A 22286-nucleotide genomic window follows, 5' to 3' on the forward strand; every position below is an offset into this window, starting at 1 on the left:
CCCGCTGTGCTCGCGCCGGACCTGCGCTCTCAGCTCCTGTGGGGAGATAGATTCTCCTCCGTCTCCGCATCTTCCCGAAACCTTTGCTTCACGGTCGCCGCTGGATTGTTGCCCTATACAGGGCTAGTTCTGGCCCCTGTCATACTGTTTTCTCCTCGCTCTTTCTTAGCCCGTTCTCTTTATGTTCTTGCTTCCCCTGGCTCCCGGGGAGGGCAAGGAAGGTGTGGTGGGCCTGCAGCCTTTTTCCTCGGAGCTGTTGGGTTTGTTTTTTCTCTCCTTTGCGGTTGGCTCTTGCTCAGATACCCGAATGGGCTGGAAAAGCCCATATGAGGCCGAGAAGCCAGGAGAAGCCTTCTGCTCCTTCTATTTTGGTGCCTCTCCTGCTGCCACTTTAGGTCACATAGCTGTAGTGAAAACATAGTTGCTGATACACAACAAGATGACCTCCTGGCTGTGATTCATGGTGAGGCAAGCCAAACAGGTTTTTTCCCCCTTATGATAAACTTATATATAAAGTTCGAGACACAACAGAAACTGGCACAAATTAAATTGTTTGATGCTTTGACACATGAGTATAGAATGAGGAAGAAATGTATATATTCATTTAAGAAATATTTATCCGTTCCAACTCTGTGATGAAATTGTCTTCTCTTGCATACTATTTATTGCTACTGTTTCAAATGTGAACATATTACAGAATTGGGGTTGGGGCATTTTCTTTTTGTTCAGTTTTATTTTTTGTTGCGTTGAGTTATTGGTCTGTTCACTAATACAAGTTTTAGGTTTTACAGTTGGAGAACAGTGAGAATTTGTTTTTTAAATTGGGAGTGCATTCAGCAAGTTAAGCCAAGAGTGGACAGCATGTTTTGTAAGTGATTTCAGAAGAAATTGATGCCTGCTGAAAATTTTTATCAAGTTTTTCAGGCATGATTCAATAGAGCAGTGAATAGAGATGTATACATTGTACTCTCCTCAACCATGGGTGGCATCTTTTGGTACAGAGGACAGCAACTTTCAGACCTAGCCCATTTGTTGTTGTTCAAATCTGCGGATCACTCTAATTTTTGGTGCCATTTAGAGGTCCTCTTACTATAAACATCGCTAATAATCAGCATTTATTGGTTAATATATTTTCTGGTTTGAAGATGATGCAATTACACATTTTTTTCTATATAATTAATCATAATTTTGAAGCCCCAGGCAGAATCTTTGCCATGCCTTGTATACTTATTAATGATGATGTAATATTGACTGACACTTAAACAACACACATTTTCCAAGAAAGTTGTAAAATTCCATTTCCTTCTTTCCTAGTTTTGAGAATTTTACATAAGATTTTGCACAAACAATAGCTTTTTAATAGTGTAGAATTTGTCCACAGTAAGTAGATCTTCAAAGAAAAAGGACACTATTTGTAAATATCATACTGAGCAATTATCAGTCACCATGCTAAGCCAATGTATTTGACTTATATTTATAATATAGCATATGCCCAAACCATATTTTTATAGTTATTAGTCATTATTAGTTTATAATAGAGTTGACTGATTTAAAAAATCACTTAGTTTTGATGTCAGACCTGCAAAAATTGGTATTTGGGGATCATATCACATATCTACATGCCAATCTTTGGCTTTGCTTTTCTGTTATCAGAAAATTTGATTTGCACAAATCACCTTTCCTTTAATCACATGTTCAAACCATTTCCTCAAACTTTAAGGGGTACTGTTTATTCGATCTACTTTTCCTCCTCCTTTACCCACATCCTTGCTTAGAAGCTAATTCCAGGTAAAGTGTGCTATTTGCCATATGTAGTTATGAAGCCTTCCTTGATGTTGTCACTATACAGTACAGATTCTTACTTGAATCTTGCATGGTACCACAAAAGAAGATACATATTAACATTTAGCTCTTGTTCTAAAGCGTTTCAAAGTGGCACTGTCAGATACATTCCAAGTCATGGGGTTGTGATTTTTCTGTACATAAAGTGGCAGACTTCAGAGCTGTACATAACATATGAGAACTCTGCAGTAGTGGAGTGGTGTGGAGTGGAGGGCAAGGTCACAGCTTCTAGGGTAGTGTATCAGGATCACTTGTGGGCCATTTTCAGACTGTCCCCATTGCAGTGAATGGAGAGATGTTGAATCCCTCAGATGGGTTGAGATGGAAAGAACGTCGAGAACCTGTGAGTTCTAGTCTACCCACATTATTCAAAGGCCTGGAGTGGAGGAATACTTTGTCCAAGTTAATCTCTTAAGAAGTGATTTGACATATTTGAGAATGTTAAAATGTTTATGACTTCATATTTCTTTCCTTTGTATGAAAATATTAAATATGCTTGAAATTAAAATTGTGTATACAGCGTATACAAAGCATGTGGGTATCAATGCTTAAAATATATTTTTATACGAGAGTATGCTAAGTGATTTAATATTCTAATTTAGACATCTAGTGCCAGTTTGGCATGTCAGCTCATAAATTTACACACCCATGCCCTATTTTTAGGTTCAGTGGAAGATGTTATCACAGTCACCTAAATTACTAAAGGGAAAAAGTTTAAACAAAGTCTGAGGAAAGATACCTAAAACATGTCTGAAAAAAGACAGACATCTATTATTTTCTAGAATTAATTTCTAAGTGTTTTTTTTCTATCAATACTATTTTCAAATCTTGATAAACTTTTTTGGAAATCATTTTGAAATGTTTTTGAAAACCAAAGGAAAAAAAAAGGAAATACAGTACAGACATTATCATCATTCTAACATATAGTTGACCCTTGAATAACATGTGTTTGAACTGTCTGGGTCCACTTATATGCCGGATTTTTTTTTCAATAAACACTTGTACTGTTTTAGATCCACAGTTGAGAGTTCGTGGATATGCAGGGCAGACTGTATGCTATTTTATACAGGGGACTTGACATCAATGGATTTTAGTATTGCAGTGGGTTCTGGAATCAATCCCCTGAGAATACTGAGTACAACATATGTTTTGGGGGAAGTCAAAACTTGTATGTGCATTTGACTTTCAAATACACAAGGTTTGGGGTCCCTAACCCCTGCATTATTCAAGGGTTAACTGTATTTCTGTGTAGATTATTTTTATTTGATAAAGAAGTTGAAGTAATTAACATGGTATTATATGATAGACTTGTTGCCTTTTTGGTCTGTCTTTTGAAATGCAAAACAAAAGTTTTGTTCTACAAATATAACTAGACATAACTATTCCTTAATGTATAGTTCTGTCCCCAAAATAGAATATTTGTTTTTTTAATAATTAATTTAACTTTATATGTAAACATAGGTTATAATACAACTTTATAAATGTTTTGAGCTGCTGAACTTTTTTGATTTAATTCAACATTAAACTGTTTATATCAGTCTAGAAAACCTTAGGATACTTTAAAACAACAACAACAACAAACCCAGCTCTCTGTGGATGGAGCTTCAAATGGGAGAAGAAGATCTGGTTTCTATTCCTGGCTCTGTGACTTACTAGCTTGTTTCCCTATCTATACAATGATGCTGCTGATAAGTACAATTAGAGTGTATAATATATAATAGTTACTGTGTGCTAGACACTGTTTTAAGTGCTTGACATATATTAATTGATTTAATACTTAGTGTGCCTAAGAGGTGGAAGTGATTATTATTCCCATTTTATAGATGATGAAACTGAGGCACAGAGTTGTTGAGTAATGTACTCAGAATTGAATTTATCTAGTAAGTGGCAGTGCTAGGATTCTAAACCAGACAGCTGGCTCCAGATTCCCTGCTCTTAACCATTTCAGTAGAATAGCTTCTCTTTATCCAGATCCTATATCTATTGTACTTAAGTTGAAGGACATACAGAGTCAAATGTGTTTATGGATGTAAGTGCTTTGCAGACTGTTCTACTCAAATGTAAAGTGTTATTATAATTAAGACTTTGGCATATTTAGTCATTTTCACTGACACATCACTCAGTGTGTTGATGTACATTGTAAATCTCTGCTCTGAAGTAATGTACCCTGGATCTTTTAACATGGTGAATAAATAATATGACTAAATTCACTTTGTTCCATCACAAAACTTGTCTCCTCCAAAAGGATTTAGAAGAGTTATTCTGTCAAAAATGTCATTTCATTGTGGAGTTTTCATTTGAGAAAACTGTTTATGAATTGATGCAGCTCTTTAGTTCCTATGGTGGCTTTGAATAGTAATCAACTGTTCAGATTGCACATATATGTTAGATTTTCAGATAACAAGATTAAATCTAAGACTCCAGGTTCTTTCAGTAAAGGATATACCTTAAAAAAACAAACAAACAAACAAACAAAAAACAACCAACATTTTAAAGGAGTAACATAGTATTTATGCTTGGTAGATAAATGGTTTGCCTTGAGATACAAGGAAGAAAGTGTTCTTTTTCTAAAAAGCCACTGTGTGAATTTTTCTGCTTTAAAATTTTTATAATTAAGCTCAGTCTTCTTTTTGCCCCCCCCACCCCTTACCATGTGTTTTTCTTTATCACAAAAAAGGTGTAAACAGACGACATCACCTATTAATAGTTAAGTTCTGAGGTTCCTTCTCTGTGGAAATAAATAGCATAGATCTAAATAAGGCTGTTTTATGCTTATTTTAAGAAGCCAAGCACATATTAGAAAAACCAAACCTAGCAGGATGTGGGATTGCCTCCAGAAGCAGGAGTAGCATCCTTACTCACGTTAGTTCCCTGAAAAAGACAGAGAAAACATATTTAACAAAACGAATGCTACTAATCAAAATGATAAGCCTAATACTTTCCATCAAACTGAGTTAATGGTTGTCTACAATGTATTAGCTCCTCTTATCCCCTCAACCCCCCCTTTTAAACAGCGGATGAACTGATCTTTTATTTAATTAAAAACAGGTATGGAGATACTATCCTTTCTCCTCTTTACCCTGTAATGCTGGAATAAAAGATACTAGGATATATAATTGAACCCAGATTTGCAAGATTCAGGGATTTGAGAGGTCCTCAGGCCACCTCAGAACATCTGCCTGAGGGCAAAACAGGTTCTCTTTCTGGCCTTAGTCTCGATGGCCTCTGAGACGCTGAGGTTTTTCTGCATTTAATTTGGTTCTGGGATGAATCTAGGAAGCTTCAGTTACACACATTAGGCAGTAGTAAGAGGCACTCTGTTCTAGTAGTTGTCCTTATGGGGAGGAAGCTACCATCCTGAGGCCTACAGTCCAGTGCTGCCCATCAGATCACCACCATGCTCGGTAGCTTCCTGTCTTGCCTCTTTCCGGATGTTTCCCCCACTGCTCTCTATTCAGATTATCCTGTTTGTGTGGCTCTTCTCCTTTAGTGATACCAGATTGCTTCTTAGAGTCCTAGTCTCCTTTCAGATTTAGGAAAGCCTTTCCAACTGGGGTGAGGTCGGGGATTGGTTCTTTCATCTTAAACTTCTTTAATAGTAAACGTACTCGATGGTTTTCCTGCCAAGTGACCACCCTCTTTATGTGAGCAGTTTGGATTGTTCTAGAAGGAACCAAGCAGACCTAATGGCTTGGGATTGTTCTCTAAACCAGTGAAACTCTGGCCTGTGTTTTTGCTTCCCTCAAATTTTAATGTGTTGTATTTTCATTTTCATTTAGTTAAAAATATTTTCAATTTCCCTTTTGACTTTTTGTTCAACCCGTGAGTTACTTAGATGTATATTATTTAGTTTCCAAATATATGGGATTTTACGGATAGCTTTCTGTTATTTTTTTTTATTTTTATTTTTTTTATCCTCTCCTGAGGATATTTTTCCATTTTTTGTACAGATAGAGTGGGAGGGAGAGAGAGGAAGGGAGAGAGAGAGAAACATCGATGTGAAAGGGACACATCGAGTGGCTGCCACCCGCACGACCAACCAGGGCCGGGGACAAACTGCAACCGAAGTACGTGTCCTTAGCGGGAACCGAACCCGGGTCTCTCCGGACCGCAGGCCGACGCTCTAACCGCTGAGCCAAACTGGCCAGGGCAGCTTTCTGTTATTGATTTCTAATTTAATTCCACTGTTATCAGAGAAGATGTGTTTTTATTTGACTCCTTTAAAATTTCTGAGATTTGTTTCATGGCCCAGAATATGATGTGTATTATTATTTTTTTAATCCTCACCCGAGGATATATATTTTTTATTTATCTTCAGATACAATGGGAGGGATGGAGGAGAGAGAGAGAGAGAAACATTGATGTAAGAGAGACACATGAACTGGTTGCCTCTCAGAGATGAACTGCAACTGAGGCACGTGCCCCTGACCAGAATCGAACCCGAGACTCATTGGTCTGCCGGCCAGTGCTCTAACCACTGATCCAAACTGACCAGGGCTGATGTGTATTTTGTACTAATACTAATGCCCTTCAGGTACTCAACATAGCTTTCGAATGAACAATATTAAATAATTTCTAGACTTCATTTTGCCAGTTTCTGGTTGTTGTCTTCTTCTTGAGGAATGAATACCAAACTAAGGTTTATACCTGCCCAGTGTCCTTTTGCAGTTTTATGAGCTTCCAGAACAGGGTGATGAAATCAATTTAGTGGATTGCAAAAAGCATTATTAAAAATGGAATGGAAAATATTAGTGTTTTGGGTATAATAAGTATGATGTTGTTTCAAGCAACTTTTATTTTAGTTATATACGTATGTCCTTGTGTGTGTATATGTGGTATGTGTAGTAGATTGTGATGTTTTTCTTATTATAAATTGCTATAAGGAAAGTTTGAAAATCATTGTTAATCGCTTGAGTCTTAGTTAAAATTAATATTGTCAAAAACACATTCCATATAGATATACATATATAGAGAGAGAGCAAATGAACATATATACACACACAAACACACATACACTTAAATACTATATAGATACATACACATAATGTAAAATGTTCTAGCCTTAGAAACATTTTTATTTGCTACAAACTGTCAATGCTGATTCCTGTCTGTCACATGTAACAGTAGTTTATAGTCACTGATATACAACCACTATATTCAAGAATAGTACTGGGTGATACTAAGATAGGTTAATTAATTTATTATGCATATACTTATTAAGTGCCTATTATATGCCAGTTATTATGGATAGAGCTGTAAGAAGCAATACTTAATAACAAACATCTGGTAAATATTGGCAGCTATGTTTGTGTTTTAAATAGGTTTTAAGAAATAGCCTGCTAGCTTTTTTTCTTTCATTTTTTTTTGTTTTCTTTCTTTCTTTTCTCTGAAGCACCATCTTCCTTGGTTACTGTGAAGTACTTAGTAACTTTTGATAATGTTTCATTCAAAATGTTCTATGCTGCACATTCCATTATGTGTCAGAATTCTATTATGTATTTTGAAAAGTTATATGTAATTTCCTATCATGTTTTTCTTGCCTCTCAGAGGTCTTTGAACCCAAACTTAGGAAGTAGTGTTCATTTCTAACCTTCTAAAAGGTTATAAGGCTCCTGGGAAAGATAAAAAGAATTTTTTTTCATTCCTTCACTCGTCACACTTTTGTTTCTCTTGAGCATGGCTGAAAATGTGCAAATGACCTTAATTCAGTACTGGTGCATTGTTGGCTCTAACGTTGATTGAGAATAATGTGCTCTAGTTATTATAGTCTTGAGGTGAGTATTGTTTTGGGGTGGGAACAGTGCTGGAGTGGAAATCAGATGGTCCTGAGCCTTTGTCCTAGCTTTAGCTTTGTGACCTTGGCCAAGGAACTCATTGTCTTTATTTTCTTGATCTAGAAATATAATGGGTTGAACTAGGTAATTTGTATGGTTAAAATTTTAGGCACACCTAAATAACGTTATTTGCTGTTTTTTTGTTGTTGTTGTTCAGCAAACAGCAGAAATGGTCACAAAGATAAATATTGAGCAGTGGCACTGTTTTCTGCCGCTATGTGAAACCTGAGTAAAATTCTATTTACTTTGAGATGTCAGAATTGAAATAAATGTTGACATCTTAATGTACAATATAAGATTAATGAGTCTGTAAAGATGTATTACTCTTTAATTAAAGAGCAAGTATTTGTGATGCAAATAAGGTATATTTCTGTTTTTGTACTGGTAACATGCTTTTCCTGTTCCATCTAGCTTCCATCTGTTTCACAGTGTCTTTTGTACTTGAAAGATTGTTTTATACATATATGTAGATAACTACCATACAAGTCAATGCATTTATGGAACACCTTCTGCATATAAGGCATATACAAAATGAAATAAGGAAATATATAGAAAAGTAAGGTATAACCAGCATCACCTAAGAAATTTAAAACAATTAAGGGTAAGAAGAGTTCCATAACAACTATGTAGCTTTAGGAAAGTGACATAAGGAAAATACAAAATATTTGAACAGGAAGGAAGCCAGAGGTGGGAGAAGCCAAATTTATTTTGGGAAAATTCTATGGAGAAGGTAGAATTGGATGTGAGTTTGGAAGAAAGGGTAGCAAATTTAAAGACAGGACAACCAGGTTCATAGAGGAAGCTACAGAAATGAAGGCACTAGAGAGTATGTGGTTTATAGGGGAAGGGACAGATAATCCTGCTTTTGGGAAGCATTCGGGAAATAGTAGACCATAACAGTTCATGCCATGGAAGATTTGAGGACCCATGCTGAGACATGTGAACTTAATGCAGAAGTTTGGGAAAGCCATCGAAGGTTTTTGAATGAGGAAGTAACATTCTTAATCACAGTGTAGATACGTATTCTTGGCCTGATAGAACACAAGATTGTTTACCGTTTGTAATTATATATTTGTCATGAAAAGTGAAGTATAAAGTGTGTGTGTGTGTGTGTGTGTGTGTGTGTGTGTGGTATAGACGATTTAGAGTCTTCTATCTAAAAGGAAATGATGGCCCTGGCCAGTTTGGCTCAGCAGTTAGAGCATCAGCCCTTGGACCAAAGAGGTCCCAGTTCGATTCCTGGTCAAGGGCATGTACCTGTGTTGGCAGGTTCAGCCCCCTGCCCCATCAGTGTTGTGTGGGAGGCAACCAATAAGTGTGTCTCTCTGACATCAATGTTTGTCTCTTTCTCTCTCTCCCTCCCTCCCTCCCTTCCATTCTATGTAAAAATCAATGGAAAAATATCCTCGGGTGAGGATTAACAAAAAAATTAAATAAAAAGAAAAGGAAACGATGTTTGAAACTCGAGGCAAGATAGCTTTTGGGGGAATTGGAAGTCATTATGAGCGGTGCAGAGAAATTTGGGGTAAATTGATGCAGATAATGAGGCTAGAGAGGAGTCAAATCCTGGAAAGTCCGTTAAGCCATTTTAAGGATTTATAAATCTTATATTAAGGCTAATGAAAAACATTGAAAATTTGACCCTGGCCAGGTAGCTCAGTTGATTAGAGCACTGTCCCAGTATGCCAAGGTTGCAGGTTCGATCTCCGGTCAGGGCACATACAAGAAGCAACCAATGAATGCATAACTAAGTGGAACAGCAAATCAATGTCTCTCTGTTTCTTTTTCTGTCTCTCTCTTTCCCCCTCCCACCCTCCCACTCTCCCTTTCTCTCTCTCTCCAAAATCAATCAATAAAAACATTGCAAGTTTTTGACATGGTACTTTAAGAAGATGATTTTGACCACAGTGTGTTGGTAGAGGAATAGGGAGGACAAAGGGTTAGTGAAAATGTCACTGTATTTGTTCAAGTGAGATTTAAAGAAGGTATGAGCTAGGATGGTGCAGAGGACATTTGGAAAGAAGTGTATGTGAGAAAAATAACGTGTTTGTGCCATGTAGCCTTTTTGAGTTGACCTGACCCACCCAGTCCTTGACTTCAGGTCAGGTCTCTGGGCTCATTTGTCTAGGCAGTCTCTTCAGACTCTTTCTCCTACTACCCAGTCTGTCCCAGACACTTTAATAGTGTCTCCCTGGTTTGAACCTTTGTCTTCTTATCCTAAAATGTGTCTCCTCTGGCTTTTCTCAGACTCTTCTGCCCTTTGGACCTCGATTTTTCTCTTTGCATCTCAGTTTTTCTGTGTAATGGGCTTACTCCTGAGTCCCTTTCAGTGCAAGGGATCTCAGGAGAATCCAAACAACTTGGTACTGATGAATGTGAGGGGGAGGGAAAGCAGGGTAGGACCTGGAGAGAAGGAATCAGGTGGCAATTCCAAGATGCAGAGTTTGTGTTACTGGAATAAGTACCTTTTTGCTATAATACTTAATAAAGTAGACTCAAACACAGTTTTTATTGAAATATCCTGGATCTGAATAAGATATAAGTTTATGTGATTTCTCTGATGGAATATTATATATAAAAGGAACCATCAAGAGTCTTCTCTTTAAAAGGAAGCCACATTGTAAATTATGGGAAGGAGAGCATTTGGGGGGGAGTGGATGCAGACCTGAGCACAGTGTCCCTAATCGTGACCTCAGACGTTCACTCTGAATTGTGCTCTTTATAGTTCAGATTCAGTAGATGCTACTTTGATGCTGCAAAGTCAGCAGCGTCATTGCTTTCTTCATCTTCTTTCTTTTGTGTGAAATTTAGCTGCATCATTGTTATTATTAGTAGTAGTTGTAGTCATAAACAGTCTTTTCCAGAGATACCTGATCCAAAGAGGTAGTGAAGCAGCCAGGACCAGTTTGTTGAAGTGAGTTTGGTTCCCATAACTTAATTAATTGGATGTCATCAGCGTTTTGAAGTCTTCCAGGAACAATCTACATGATTTAAAATGAAAGATGTTCTTTAATTCAAGGGCTTAAAGAGGGTCTGTATTTGGAGACATTTGAGACAATTGTTTGACATCTTTCTACTGAAATAGCTCTAGTCAACTGGATAAGGAGATCAGAGTCTGAACTGTAAGCCCATGAAATGTTTATTTACAGACAAACCAAATATAGCTCATATGTCCCTTGAGAGACAACATCAAAAATGCAGTCCAGTAAGAATCACTGTCTTGTTTTAGGAGTTTTGGGATAAAGATGGTTGTGTCACATTAATTGCCTGTTGAGCCAGGATTTTTGAAATAATGCCTTCATGTGCTTTTCATTGAGTAATTTAGATTTTGGCCTATAAATCGGTTGCTATGCATGGGCTGTTTAATGTCCTTCGCATCCACCCAGTGGGGTATATATTCTACTTAGTGCAGATATTTAGACCCTCTGAATATTGAAGCTAGAGAACAAAAAAGCATTTTCAGTCTGGTCAGCATAGTTTTTTAGAGAATATTTACTGGATGGTGTCATACTAAGTCTGATGTTAAATAAGGCAGCTCTGACTTGTTAGCTTTCATTCTCCTCTGTTCAGATTGGACTGTTACCCTTCTGGGAGCTGCGCGATTAATGCAGGCCTCTCTTCTCTGACATTCCCTTCTTTGTTTCCTTTTATTTGTTTACTTTCTTTGAATTAGACTGCCTCATCTACTTTTAGATTTTAAGTCCCCAGAGGCAGGGACTGTGTCTAGGTTGGTTTTATGGAGAACACTCAGCATATTGTGGGGGGTGTTAAAAACATGCCATCTGTGCCAACTTAAAATTCAGTTTCAGACCTTTCAGTACTTTTCTTTGTGTTTAGTTGGTTATAGAAATCTGAACTAGAATAGTCCATTAAGTACACATTTTTTGTGGACTGACAGTGCTTTTACAGTTTGAGTTCTAATATAGGGACAATATCTCAGAATCTATCTTTGACTACTATAAATTATATCTGATTTAAATTTTAGATGCTCCAATTCATTTTTTTTTTGTCATTTGAGTGTTAATCACATAAGAATAGAAAATTGCTTCATCGACGCAGGCTGCTTTTTTTTTTTTTTGGTATGTGCCCCTAGCGGGAACCGAACCCAAGACTCTCTAGTCCGCAGGCCGATGCTCCAACTGCTGAGCCAAACCGGCCAGGGTGACACAGACTGCTTTTGTTTAGGGCGTACTTTCCCCACTTTGATGATAATTATTGCTTGATCCATGTTTAGGTGTAAGGTTGGTTTGTTTCAAGTTTACTCTGTCTACAGAGAAGAAATTGGATCAACTATATATATATTTCAATTTCAGGTTTAAAAAGTCACTAGAAATAAAACAGAGATACACACATACACACACAAAGTATGTGTGTATACATAGTGTGTTTACTATAGCAAGTTCTTTTCATGTATGGATTTATAACCAGTCTCATTATTTGATAGTCATCTTTTACATTCTATGATTTTTATAAATTTCACTTAGTTAGGTACCTGGCAGTACAATTCTGGGTCATTGAGTATTCCTATGTCCACTTTTATTTTTAGTCCTCACCTGAGGATATTTTTCCATTGATTTTCAGATTAGAGTGGGAGGGAGGAAGAGAGGGAAGGCGGGGAGAGAGAGAAAAATCGATATGAGAGAAACACATTCAACGGCTGCCTCCAGCACAACCCCACACCAGGGTTGGGGATTGAACTGTAACCGAGGTATGTGCCCTTGACCAGAATCGAATCCCAAGACTCCTTGGTCCATGGGCCGACGCTCACGATGAACCAAACCGGCCAGGGCCCTACGTCCACTTTTAATGTTAGCTGTCAAACCTGTCCTCTTCTCAGCAGCAGCCTGTGAGAGTTCCAGTTGCTTCACATCGTTGCCAACATTTGTACTTCCTCCTCTCTTTTTCTTTTTTTAACTGAATTTGTTGGGGTGACATTAGTTAATAAAATTGCATAGGTTTTATTTTATTTTTTGAATATGTTTGTATTGATTTCTTAGCGAGAGGAAGGGAGAGAGAGATATAAACACTGATGTGAGAGATACATTGAACGGCTGCCTCCTGAATGGCCCCCACCAGGGACTGAGCCAGCAACCCAGACATGTGCCCTGACCGGGAATCAAACTGGGACCTCTCAGTCCATGGGCTGATGCTCAATCCACTGAGCTACACCAGCCAGACAATTACATAGCTTTTAGGTGTGCAATTTGGTATATATCATCTGTATATTGTATTGTGTGTTCATCTAGAGTCCAGTCTCCTTCCATCACCATTTATCCCTTTATCCTCTTCTGCCTCCCCCCACCCCCCTTTTACTCTTGTAATCACCAAACTATTGTCTTGTATCTGTGTGTGTGTGTTTTGTTTTGTTTTGTTTTGTTTTTGCTTAATCCCTTCACCTTTTACCCAGGCCCCCAACCCCCCTACCCTCTGGCAGCTGTCAGTCTGTTTTCTGTTTCTATTTTGTTTGTTAGTTTACTTTGTTTATTAGATTCCACATAAAAGTGAAATCATATGGTACTTGTCTTTCTTTGACTGGCTTATTTCACTTAGCATAATACTTTCCAGGTCCATCCATATAGTCACAAAGGGTAAGATTTCCTTCTTTTTTATGGCCCAGTAATATTCCATCGTGTAAATGTACCACAGCTTTTTTATCCACTCATGTACTGATGGACACTTGGGCTGCTTCCAGATCTTGGCTATTGTAAATAACACTGCCATGAACATAGGGATGCACATATTCTTTCAAATTAGTGTTTTGAGTTTCTTCAGATATATTTCCAGAAGTGGAATCACTGGGAAGGCAGTTCCATTTTAATTTTTTTGAAGTAACTCCATACTGCTTTTCACAGTGAGTGCATCAACCTGTATTCCCACCAACAGTGCATTGAGGGTTCCCTTTTCTGCACATCCTCACCAACACTTGTTTGATTTATTGATGATAGCCATTCTGACATCAGAATGTATAAGGTGATATCTCACTGTGGTTTTAATTTACATTTCTCTGATGATTAGTGACATTGAGCATATTTATATATGACTGTTGGCCATCTATACGTCCTCTTTGGAGAAGTGTCTATTCAGATCCTTTCCTAAATTTTTAATTGGTTTGTTTGTTTGTTTGTTTGTTTTTTTATCCCCACCCATGACATTTTTCCATTTTTTGTTCAGATACAGTGGGAGGGAGAGAGAGGAAAAGAGAGAGAGAGAGAAACATCGACACGAAAGGGACACATCGAGTGGCTGTCTCCCGCATGACCCAGCCACAGCTGGGGACAAACTGCAGCCGAGGCATGCGCCCTTAGTGGGAACCGAACCTGGGTCTCTCTGGACTGCAGGCCGATGTTCTAACCACTGAGCAAGACCAGCCAGGGCTGTTTTTTTTTTATGTTGGGTTGTATAAATTTTATAAATTTTGGATAGTAAACCCTTATCAGATGTATCATTGGCAAATATGTTCTTCTATTTAGTGGGTTGTCTTTTCATTTGGTTAATAGTTTTCTTTGCTGTGTAATGTCTTTTTCATTTTAAAGATTCTGTTGGATATGTGGTGGCATAGCATTTTGGTTTTAATTTGCATTTCCTTAATGGCTAATGGAGCTGAGCCACTTCCAATATGTATACTGGGTGATGCAAAAGTATGTTTACAGTTGTAATACACAAAACAGAGCTTATTCTTGTATTTTAAAAAAACCTTTTTTCCCCTTTATTTATGTTAGAGAGAGAGAGAGAGGAAGGGAGAGGAAGAGATAGAAACATCGATGAAAGAGAACGTTGATTGGCCGCCTCCTGCATGCCCTTACTGGGGATCAAGCCCACAACTTGGGCATGTGCCCTGACCAGGAATTGAACTGGTGACCTCCTGGTGCATGGGTCGATGCTCAACCACTGAGCAACACTGGCCAGGCTATTCTTGTATTATTATTTATTATTTCTTGTATTATTTTCTATATGAATAATTGTAAACCTGCTTTTGCCAAACCCTGTATATTGGCCATTTGGGTAGCCTCTATTTTTAAGTTTTATTTTTTAATATGTTTCTTATTGATTTTTTAGAGATAGAGAAAGGGAGAGAGTGCTAGAAACATCCATGTGAAAGAGAAGCATTGGCTACCTCCTGCGCACCCCCTACTGGGGATCAAGCCCAAAACCCGGGCATGTGCCCTGACCAGGAATCAAGCCTGGACGACACTCAATCCACTGAGCCACACCAGCTGGCTGGATAGCCTCTTTTGTAAAGTGCCTATTCAAGTCTGCCTTTACAAAATTGATCTGTAGGAATTTTTTTTACACATTTTGGATATGAGTCTTGTCAGATACATCTTATTTGGTGGCTTGCCTTTTCACACTTTAAATGTGTCTTTTGATGAACAGATGTTTTGAATTTTAATCAAGTCCACATTTTCCTTTTATTTTCTCTCTCATGATTAGTGTTCTTTGTGTCCTGTTTAGAAATCTCTGCCTCCCCAAAGGTCATGACGACATCTTATGTTTTCTTTTAAAAGTGTTATTATTTTACCTTTTATATTTAAACCTATGCTCTATTTAGAATTGATTTTTGTATATGATTGGAGGTGGGGAAGGTCAAGGTTCATTTATGTTTCCTTATGGATACCCAGTTGCCCTAGCATCATGTACTGAAAAACATTTTCTATCTCTCTTCATTAGAGTGTCATTGTCTTCAATTTTTAATTTTTGAATTTCAAATTTGCCATTGTTTTTTTTTCCATTCGCAATACGTTGATGGAATAAAGTTAAAATAAGTGTTTATGCCCCACTCAGATATTAAATACTAGCACTTTTGCTTCTCCATCCAAAACAGTGATAACATCCTAGGTTGGGTTTAAAGGATATGTTGTCCACCTCCTTTTTTGTGCCACTTTCTGTGCTGAAGCTTTGTGGTGCCCCAGAGGGCCCCTCTCACAGTGAAGTTTGTGTGAATGGCACCCCTTGGAGCCGATGCACACAGCCTATGAGACAGAATGCAGCTGCCCTGCATGCTGTTTGTAATAACTGGCAAATACCAAAAAAAAAAATTACTGCTTTTACTGTGCTCCAGCAATATACCTTTTAACAAACAAGGGTTGTTTTTATTCATTTATTTTTTATTCTCACCCGAGGACATTTTTCCATTTTTTTTGTTCAGATAGAGTGGGAGGGAGAGAGAGGAAGAGAGAGAAACATCGACGTGAAAGGGACATGTCGAGTGGCTGCCACCCACATGGCCCAACCAAGGCTGCGGACAAACTGCAACTGAGGTACATGCCCTTAGCGGGAACTGAATCTGGGTCTCTCAGGACCGCAGGCCAATGCTCTAACCACTGAGCCAAACTGGCCAGGGCCAAGGGTTGTTTATATAAGTGCAATGTTGCAATATGCCACAAGTTTAATGGGATAGAGTAGGAAATAAATTCTGAGGCAACCCATGTAGCTTTTCAGAATTTACCAGATCTTATCACTTTGGTTTTAACATTTCATATTTGTGTTTATTTTTTATTTAGAAGGCATTTTGTGTCAGTGAAGTTACTTTATATGATATTTCTGACTACATCACACTTCTGTCCTAGGGAAAACATTCTTTCCTGGATTCCCTAGAGTGTTCTAAAAACTTTAATGAACACATTCAAAAAATGACCCTTGAGGCTTAGAGCTACTCTTACATGTATTTTCTTGGAGACACAATTACTTTTAAGCCTCTCAGAATCCAGAGGGCCTCTTTCCTCTACCTTTTATACCACATCTTATGAAATTATTTTCCCCCTATATCAGTTCTCCTTGAATTTCATGCCCCAATTTAATCGTCAACGAGTGTACTTGACTGGTGACTTGTGAGGATTTTTATTAGCATCATAATCGGATACAATTAAATTAAACCTTTAAAATATATGGGAGCGTAGAGTTGGAATGAGAGTATAAAATCAGAATCCTGATCCTTGTTGGAAAGGATCTAGAAGTGCTTAATGAACTTCGGCTATGATTCGACAGCTGGTTAAACGGAGCGTGGAACAGCAGCAGCAGCAGCAGGAGGACCCTGTGCCACCAGCTGCGGCTCTGTCTTTGGGCAGCCTGTCACCCAGGATTGCCAGTGGTGGAAGATGACTGACTTGGAGACTGGATCAGCTCAGCATGAACCCCTGACTCCTCTAAGAAAAGCAACCCAAAGCTGTGTCCTGAAAGTAGGTCAGCAGCATCCTAAATAAACAATAAAGATGGACTGTTTAGAGTTTTGAGGTCTTCTAAACCAGAAAAAAGCAAAACAAAAATTTCCAACAGAATCTCAGACATTCTGTAAATTGAAAATAGCTGTGGCAGTAGCATGTAGTTTTACTACCTTAATGATTGATTGTCTTTTAAGAATCATTTTTAGGTGTTATATGTTATTTAAAAGGCCGCCCCAAGTGCTTTGAAGTGACCTGTACTATTCTCTCTTAACACCTGTTATGATATTTTTATTACATTATATGCAATCTGCATATTTACATTGAGTGTAATCTATTCTCATTCTATTGCCAAATATAATAATTTGCATTTCTGAAAAGATAGAAATATGAGATATCTATATTATTCCTTACATTTTATTGCTTAACTCAGTATCAGACACCTTATAAAAAAAGGCATTGTGCTAAATATTGTGGATAAATGCATACAAATCCTGGTTTTATAAGAAATATTCTGGTAGAAAAGGAAGACAAGGAGGAAACTAGTATTTTTTCTTTTTAATCCTCACCCGAGGATATTTTTCCATTTACCTTCAGATAGAGTAGGAAGAAGGGAGAGAGAGAGAAACACATCAACTGGTTGCTTCCTGCACGACCCTGACCAGAGCGGGGAATGAACCACAACCGAGGTACATGCCCTTGACCGGAATCAAACCCATGACTTATTGGTCCACGTGCTGATGCTCTAACCACTGGGCTAAACCGGCCAGGGCGAAACTAGTATTTATTAATCATCCATTATTCATGCCAAGTATTAAGCTAGTACTTCACTTATGTGTTTTTATTTAATTCTCAGTATAGTTCTTCAGTAATATCCCCAAATGAGGCACTTGAGACTCAAAGAGGTTAGGTAGGTTGCCCAAGGTCACACAATTAATAAGGGTCAGTAGCAAAGCCAGATTTGATCTAGGTCTGACTCTAGAACTCATGTTTTCCAAATGGCCATTGAGAAGACAGCCACTGTTAAAGAGGATAGGTAGAATTTGGGCATAGGGAAATAGAAGGAAGATTATTTTAGGAGAAGGAAAATTGTAAAGGCCAGAAAACTTAGCTGTGTATAGTGAACATCCAAGTAGGCTAGACTTCACAAAAAGGTTCTCAAACTTTTTGGTCTGTGGACGCTCTTATATAAAAAGTACTGAGGGCCCTAAAGAGCTTTTGTTTGTATGGGTTATATCATTAATTTTTACATATGAAAACTAAAAATAAATTAAAATATATTTAAAATTTTTAAATAATGATAAACCCATTACATATTAACCTAAATAATATTTTTTATTAAAAATAACTATATCTTCCAAAACAACAACAAAAAAATAGAATTGCATTGTTTTATACATAGTGAGATCTCTCTATAGGTGACAGTTGAATTCTCACATCTGCTTATGCATTCAATGTTACTGTATCCCACCATTAAACTGGAAAATGCCACTGTATACTCATGAGATATTGAGAGTAAAAGAGGCAAATAACATCTTAATTTTATTATGAAATTAATTTTGACTTCATAGACTTCTTGAAAGTGTTTTAGAAAACCCAAGGGGATTCTTTGGAGAATTACTGGACACATTTGTGAAGGGGAACCCAATTGAAAGTGTAACATTGGGACAAGATAATGAAAAGACCTTCATTGGCTCTGGCTGGTTTGGCTCAGCGGTTAAATCGTGGGCCTGTGGTCCAGAGAGACCCGGGTTCAGTTCCTGCTAAGGGCACGTACCTCGGTTGCAGTTTGTCCCCAGCCCTGGTTGGGTCGGCGGGTGGCAGCCACTCAATGTGTCCTTTCACTTTGATGTCTCTCTGTCTCTCTCTCTGTCTCTCTCTGTCTCTCTCTCTTTCTCTTCCTTTCTTTCCCTCCCGCTCTATCTGAACAAAAAAATGAAAAAAAATGTCCTCAGGTGAGGATTAAAAAAAAAAAAAGAAATAAAAGACCTCCATTGGTTGAATTTGATCTCTTAATAAGCAGTGAGGAGCCACTGACATTTTTTTAAGTAGAATAATGAAATAAATGAAGTACATTTAAAAGATTATTATGCAAGTAATGCAGAGTATTGGGAAGCAATTATAGTTGAAATGTAATTGATCTTTGAGATAACTATGGTGAGCAATGCAATGCATATTGAAGTAGAATATATTGTAGTTCTCTTCATCTGACTACATATGAAGGACCAGAGAAAGAGAAGAGTCAAAACAATGCTGACATGGAGGGGTAGCTCAGCTGGTCAGAGCAATGTCCCAGTATGCCAAGGTTGTGGATTTGATCTCTGGTCAGGGCACATATGAGAATCAACCAATGAATGTGTAAAGAAGTGGAACAACAAATTGATGTTTCTCTTTCTCTCTCTCTCTTTCCTCTCTCTCTAAAATTAATAAATAAAAAATTTTTAAATGCTGAGATCTTGAGCCTGATGACAGGGAGATTAATATTCCATAAATAGATATAAGGAAAACAGGGAAAGCAAGTTGGGAAAATAAAATAGTGAATTGTTTTAGAACATATAAAAACATTTTATATTATTTTTATTTTGAAATAATTTTTTAAATCTTTATCTGAGGACATTTTTGCATTTATCTTCAGATGGGGGTGAGGAGAGAGAGAAACATTGACTAGTTGCCACCCACACGACCCCAGCAGGGCTGGGGACAAACTGCAACTAAGGTGTGTGCCCTTAGCGGGAACTGAACCTGGGACTGTCTGGTCTGTAGGCCGTCGCTCTAACCGCTGAGCCAAACAGGCCAGGATTGAAATAATTTTAATTTTATAAAAATGTTGCAAAAATAGCCCTGGCTGGTTAGAGCATCGGCCTGCAGTCCCGAGAGACCTGGGTTTGGTTAGAGCATCAGCCTGCAGTCCCCAGAGACCCAGGTTCAGTTCCTGCTAAGGGCATGTACCTTGGTTGCAGTTTGTCCCTGGCCCTGGTTGAGCCATGCAGGTGGCAGCCACTCGATGTGTCCCTTTCACGTCGATGTTTCTCTCTCTCTCTTTTCCTCTCTCTCCCTTTTACTCTATCTGAACAAAAGAAGGAAAAATGTCCTTGGGTGAGGGTAAAAAAAAAAATTGTTGCAAAAATAACAAAAAGTTCACATATATTCTTCACTTAATTTCCCTTGATATTTACAACTTATATAACCATAGTACAGTTATCAAAATGAGGACAGTAACTGTACATTACTATAAATTATAGATCTAATTTAGATTTCACCAGTTTTTACTCTTTTGCTTTTCCTGTTTGAGGATCCAGTTTGGGATCACATATTAGATTTAGTTGTTGTGTCTCTTTAGTATATACATCCTCTAATCTGTGACAGTTCCTCAGCCTTTCCTTGCCTTATAAAAATATTTTAATGGAAGAGAAGATTCTGCTAGTATACATGATGAAAAAAAGCAGTATCATTTCATCTCTTTTAAAATGCATAAGGACCTAAATAAAATCATTATTTTAAAAAATGTTACAGAAGTATTGTAAAAAATTGAAACAATATAGAAGACATAAATAAAAGGTGACAACCCAGTCCCAGAGATAACTGCTGTTAATTTGGTGTGTATTCTTTTATTTATTTTCTATGCATATGTAATATGTTTATATATTATGGAATCTAATGGGCATACTGTACTGCAACTTGTATTTTTCACTCAAACTTTATTCACACAACATTCTTTTTTTTTTTAATCCTTATCTGAGGATATTTTTTCATTGGTTTTTAGACAGAGTGGAAGGGAGGGAGGGGGGCAAGAAAGAAAAACATTAATGTTAGAGAAACACATCCACTGGCCGCTTCCTGCATGACCCCAACCAGCTCCAGGGATCAAATCTGAAACCCAGGCATGTGCCCTTGACGGGGAATCAAACCTATGACCCTTTGGTCCACAGGCCGACACTCCAACCACCGAGCCATACTAGCCAGAGTCATACAGCATTCTTTAAAAAAATAATAATTGTATTGATTTTATAGAGAGGGGAAGGGAGAGAGAGACAAAAACATTGATGTGAGAGAGAAACATCGATTGGCTGCCTCCTGCACGCCCTCCACTGGGGACCGAGCCAGCAACCCGGGCATGTGTCCTGACCAGGAATTGAACCAGGACCTCTCAGTCCATGGGACGACGCTCAATCTACTGAGCACACCAGCCGGAACATACAACATTCTTTAATGTCAATATATAGAAACCTATCTCATCCTTTTTAATGGTGCACAGTGTTTCATGATGTGGTTATACCATGAAACCTTCACTTATTGATAGACCTTTAGGTTATTCTCAGTTTTCCATAAGTATACAAAATGCCTCACTGAACATTTGTATATCTGTATCTTTCGCTATTTGGACAATTATTACTATGAGGTGAAATTACTGGGTCAGAGACCATATGCATTTTTCACTATCGTAGTTATTACTGAACTGCCCTCCAAAAGATTGTATGTCAACTTACACTCCCTCCAACAGTGAGTGGCATGCTTATTTCCTACCAAAGCTGTGGATGGAAGTACTCTAATAGGTTGGCAATAATTTGGCTCGCGTAGGGTCTGGTGGGTGTTTGCCTATTTATACATTGCTCGTTCAGTTTTTTCCCCCTACAAAACCCTGTTTTACTTTAATAACAAATACACACCAATACAATACTTCATTAAAAATGAATGGTTTTAAATATTTTGATGTTGAGACCTTTTACTTTTAATCAGCACGGAATAAAAGCATGGCCATGAAGGCCCAGACAAGAGCCCCGAGGGGTTAGTTAGTTGTCGGAGGCCAACTATAGGGTGCATCCTGGACTTCAGGGCAGTGGTGGAATAGCAGGAAGTGTGCAAGAAGTGAGCATCACTGTCATAAACTGTTCTGCAGAAGGGGCTTCGTGAGCTGTGAGGAATGTGGAGTTAAGCCTTGGCTCTTATGAGGATCCTATGGGCTCGAGTAGTTTGTGTAATTCATTGTTAATTCTCACAGAGAGTGGAGAGAGGAGCAGAGGAAGAGATTACTAATCCTAAAATTTCCTTCTGGAGTAACATAAGAATCACTGAATTATTTTTGATACCCCATATGTGCCTGTGATGCTAGAAGCAGATAAATAAGAATGCTAATTGTAGTAGAGAAAATAGAAATCAGATGAGGTGATTTCTGAAAACCTGGACTAAATTAATTAAAAGGGAGAGTTTGATGAGTGTAAGTGGTCCTTGATTTCTTGTGTCTTATCTAAAAGTACACTGGCTGCTAATTGGACTAAGAGAAAAAAAGGTGGAGTTTGGTTTGTTTGGTTGTAGTTTTTGTTTTATATTTTCACCTTTTTAGCACATCTCAGTTGATTTCTTTTTTCAAATTCAAGATCTGTATTTTTAAAGGTGGGTATATACTGTGCCTTTTGTTTCTTTTGGTCATCTGTTACCTCTGCATTGTAGCTTT

General features: G+C 37.9%; 1 protein-coding gene across 1 annotated transcript in view; it reads left to right on the plus strand.

The window, feature by feature from the left end:
- UBE2D1 (ubiquitin conjugating enzyme E2 D1) overlaps positions 1-22286 on the plus strand; it is a 39242-nt gene that overhangs the window by 436 nt on the left and 16520 nt on the right. The gene's annotated exons all lie outside the window — the stretch shown is intronic.

Source organism: Molossus molossus, unplaced genomic scaffold (assembly GCF_014108415.1).
Source record: "Molossus molossus isolate mMolMol1 unplaced genomic scaffold, mMolMol1.p scaffold_m16_p_17, whole genome shotgun sequence".
NCBI lineage: Eukaryota > Metazoa > Chordata > Mammalia > Chiroptera > Molossidae > Molossus > Molossus molossus.